A 4,936-nucleotide genomic window follows, 5' to 3' on the forward strand; every position below is an offset into this window, starting at 1 on the left:
TGGAGCATTCTCCCCTGGTCCCTAAGGCAGAAAGCCACCAGCGGTCACTGCATACTTGAGCAGAAGCTGAAGGACAGAACTTATCGAGAAACTCGGTAATGAGCTGCTGCTTTGCGTCTTGTGATAAAATGTGACTTTATGTGACCTGTATTACCAACAAGGAGAGAAGATTAAATGAGAGAGGGTTTGGAAGGAGAGGAGTACCTTTTTTCAAAACAACTGCTTCAAAAGAAGTAGAGGTGCTTTCTTCGGCAGAGAAACCGCCCCCTACGGACCTTGCATCTCTTGCTCCCTTAGTCCCTCCTGGCTATTACAACACTACTGCTTCAGGATTGACTGTGTCAGGGGAGCTCCATCTACATCATTAAAGTTAATCATGAGCAGCTGCGAAAAATAATTCTCTAAGCTTCCTGCAATTGCATGTGTATTGTGGGTGTGCTGTCCATGCCGCCGGCGGCGTCCTGGCAGACTAATGAACCCTGTGCTCCATCACTTACTGTCATGCAGGGCAACTGTGCAGGGCGCCAGCTGCTTCCCTGGGGTTGGAGGGGCACAGACCTCCATTCGGAGGGTTTGTTCCCTCCGCAACCCCCTCGGGAAACTGATGCCTCCTGCACCAGGCAGCCTTCGGGAGAGGAAGTGGGAATATATCCCAATGTGCCACCACATCCAAAAGGTTTGGTTTCATGTTTTTCTGTGTGCTTTACTCCAAAACTAGGATTCCTATTCATACATTTCCAGTGAAAGCCTGGTACCATCATTTCTGTGGCAGTCCCGTCAGGCCCTCGCCATGCAGGGGCCACCCCAGCCAGGAGCAACAGCTCCTGCCACCCTGGGCTCTCCACCACACCTGCCTTGGGGCAAGGATGAGAAACACCAAATCTCTTCCCAGGTCCCCAGACTGAGCGTTCAGAAAGGCTGCTAGTGTAAAGAGGGTCCCCAGAATTATTCCTCTGAACTTAAGAGTGCCTCTTACACCTTGAAATAAAACACCACCAGCTCTCCACCGTGGTCAGAGATAAAATACAGAGCTTGGGTGGGAGCCATCACCTTCTGCATTTTCTGCTTTTCCAGTGTTTGTGATTCATTTGTGTGATATTTATTCTCCTCCCCCTCAAAATATGTGGGAGAGAGTTTGACTGCGCTGCTTGGTTTACTAACTTATCAGCTGGGAAATTGAAGCTTGCCTTAATGAAAGGGACACGGGCCAGAGGATGTGGTTTTGTGGCCAGCCCAAATTTCTTGTCAGGAAAGTGGTTTTCTTTTCAGGGGTGTTCATTGTGGCAGCTCTGTGCAATGCATAAATATTAGTATCACCACAGAGACACCTTGAGTTTCCTGTAATAACCATACTTTTTTAACCACACTTTTGCTGAAACCAAAACCACTCCAAGGCACAAAACATAAAAGCCCTGGCCCAGCTGTTCATTTTGCAGTTTTGTGCGAAGACCCTGCATTAATTCCCAGCAAGGCTTTTGTGAAAGCAGCGGTGGTGGGATGGCATAGGAGTGGGTGGCAGTGCCTCTCATGGAGTGCCCGTGTAGCAGGAATGTCCCATGCCCAGACCTTCCCTGACCGCTGCACCACTGCAACCAACAAAAAACATTTTTGCTGTCTTTCCAAACATGGTCACCTGCAGCATCAAGCTATACCAGAGCTCTGTCCACTGCTCAGTGCTTTAAGCAGGATAGTCTCACTGAGTTTACTGCAGCAGTTGTGACCTAACTGGCTCAGTGGGCAGTTTGCTCCGCGTTTTCCCATTTTGCAAGCTTTCAGTTTACCTTGTGAACTTAAGGGACAGCCCTGTCAACTAATCATCATTTTAGCCAAACCTGTGGGCTGATTTCTTCACTTGCGTGTTGGGAGGGGGGCTAGTTTGTAGGCTGGTTTGGGTTTGTCCAGTGCATTTTCAAAGATTTTGTTCTTTTCTCACTTCCATGTTTCGTGTGTGGAGGAGTCCCCAGCAGGCAGCTGTGACAGGAGGGTCACCATGGATGGCTTGGAGGGATTTCTCCTTGCTCTATCACTCAGCATATACACAAACCCGTCAGTATTTTTTAAGAGTTAGTATTATCTGTCATGAAGTGAAATGGCCCAAGTAAAGCACCACGAAACAAATCCAAAAGTCGGTGCTGTGTCATTTTTCAGGAAGCTATGATCCGGGGCAGGATCTATAGGTCTGGAGAGGACCCTGCCAGCCTGGGCAGCAGCCTTCATACCTCCACTTACAAATCCGGCTGCACCAACACAAGCTGAGCTGAGCAAAGTTTTATGGAGAAGAATAAACTTGCTAGAATCTTATGGCTAAATTCAGGCCAAAATCAGTAAACAACTTGGGGTGAAGTAAAGCGAGAAGGGAAATGAAGGGATCTATAAAGTTTTGTTTTGCTTTGTTTCAAAACGGACTTTCGAAGGGGAAGGGAAAGGAAATATTACCCAATCCCCAGATGAAAGAGGATATTTGGGCCAACGATTAATTAAATACCTGGGGTTTGGCCTGAACTGCTTTTTACCTTCTCCGCAGGTGACCAGGGTGACTCGCATTGTCAGCGCTGCTGTGCGTGGCTCTGAGCCTATTCCCTCCCACATCCACGCCGGAGGCAAGGGGATTATATCCATAATATCGCCGTAAAGGAGTGGCAGCCGGATCCAGCCTGGCACAGAGCAGGGCTCGGATGCTTTGTGCACACCCGCCCTGAAGACCAGGGAGCACAGCACAAGATGGGTGTTGCCGAACGCCCCTCCTCACCCCACTGCCACCGGCCCAGGGCTGGCTTCCCCGCTGTGGCAGGAGCAGGGGAGAGGGTTAAATTATCTTTCAGTGAATAATGGCTCCGGAGAGGTTACCTGAATTGCTTCCCCGGGCGCCGAGAGGGTGTCTCTGACCTCTTTCCCTTTGACGACGAGCCGCCCTCGCACCCTGCACCTGGGGGACGCAGGAGGAGGCCGGCGGCGTTCCTAGAGAGGGGCCCCAGGCCAGCCCTCGCCTCCTCGCCCCGGGGGAAACCTCCCTCAGGCGGCAGGGCGGCTGCCCGAGGCGCCGCGGGGAAGGAGCACCGACCTCTGCCGCCTCTCACCTGCCGGGCCCCAGGGCAGGAGCCTGCCCTGACACTGTCCCTGCACGGTGAGGTAAGGATCGCCTCTCCCCTTCCCCCCCGCCCAAATACGTGTATGGCTGTGTTAATATTTAACCGGTCCTGCAGGAGGAAGTAAGGCACAGCCGATGGCGCACACACACACACACACACACGCAGGAGCAAACTTCAGGCCGTCCCAACCCGCGAAGCTGGATGGGCGCTGCCGCCTGACATCTCGGCGGAGGACGGCCACGCCGCCTTGCTGGGACATGCAGCGGCGCACGGTGGGAAGCGCGGGGTTTATTTTCCCCGGTTTATAACTGCGCAGGTGAGCGCGCCGGTGCCCTGCGTCGAGGCTGGAGCTCGTCCCGCCATTACAGAGCTGCAGGCGACATGGCAGAGAGCAGAAGTGCCTGCCTGTGGGCTCTGCACCAGCTGTGCTCTCACCAGCGGGTGCTGTCACCCACAGCCAGGGGTGTTGGGGTCCGTCAGCAGCCCCTGACAGGGTGAGGGGGCAAACCAGAGCCAGGGTACATCCAGGAGGTTCAGTCGGGAACAGAAGGAGGTGGGGCCGGGGCCAGGGCCAGGGCTGGAGACAAGGCCACAACATGGCGCCAAGGGGCCCACTCAGGGAACGGGGCCAGACGCAGGGATGGTGCGGGCTGCAGTGTCATTGGGGCAGGGGGGGATGGCCCCGGGGGGCTGACGTGCTGCCCTGGGCCGTGGGCAGGGTCGGAGAGCCCCGGGGGGACTGACAAGGGAGGGTCAGGCTGGCTGGTGCCCTCGGGGCCCCAGCAAAATGGGCTCTTGCTGTGAAGTGCAAAGTTGCAGGCAGCTGGTGAGAAAACTGAGTTGGTTTTCCATTTTTCAAAGGAAAATACAGGCTCCAAGAGATTTTTCTTTTTCCTTTTTTATTTTCATGTTCCTTTCGGTTTTTATTTTGGGGAATTTTTTGTGCTATGTCAAAAAAAATGTTCGTTAAAACATTTCATTTAATTCTGAAATATTTTGTGTTTGTTTGCTCAGTTAAATCACACCTTTTCCTGCTTCTTTGACAGTTGTGTGTGTTCACCAAAGCTGCCATGCTGCCTCATGAGAGATGCTCTTTCAATGGCTGCAGCCTTCGTTTTCCTCTTAGAGCTGAACAGCATCCTTCGCATTACACCATCATTGGTCAGTGACTTGAACTGATCTGACACATCAGGAGATTTTTATGATGAGTCCATCTCCTGGGAAGCTTAAATCATAAAGAAGGGACATACGACTTTCCTGAACTGTATTTCCTACTAAGCACAGTAACAGTTCTAGCAAGTAGAAATTAATGCCACACTGACTCAAAATGAAAAGGTTCAGTTCAGCAAAGGGAAAAGAAACAGTTGGTTTGGAGAATTTGGATCAATTTCCAAAATTAAATTTCAAAAACTGTGCTTTATTAGGAAAAATATCACCCTTACTTGTTAAAAAAAAAAAAAAAAAAAAAGAAAGCTATGAAACCTGCAGGAAGTTTTTTGACCAGTTATAATTTTTTCTTTTTGCTTCCTTGCTTTTCCAAACACCTCTTTTTTTTAAGTCTAAAATCTCACTCTTGTTCAACCAACAGCCCTAATTTTGTAACAGTATTCTTGAAATACCTACTATGTGTAGTTTGATTTTCATCCAAATAAAGCTAGGGGAAGAAAAGGGAAGACATCTAATAAGCAGATTCCATCTCTAGTTGTCTAAGTACGAAAAGTGCAGAAAGTTAAAATGGATTGACTGGATTTCCACCTTGATTTAACAAAGATAACTCTTTGTAAAAGTGCTTTGGAAAGGATAATAGCTGGTTTTAAAACTCTTACAAAACTATCATTTGGCACTAC

The sequence above is a fragment of the Haliaeetus leucocephalus genome, unplaced genomic scaffold (assembly GCF_000737465.1).
Source record: "Haliaeetus leucocephalus isolate CR32 unplaced genomic scaffold, Haliaeetus_leucocephalus-4.0 Scaffold702, whole genome shotgun sequence".
NCBI lineage: Eukaryota > Metazoa > Chordata > Aves > Accipitriformes > Accipitridae > Haliaeetus > Haliaeetus leucocephalus.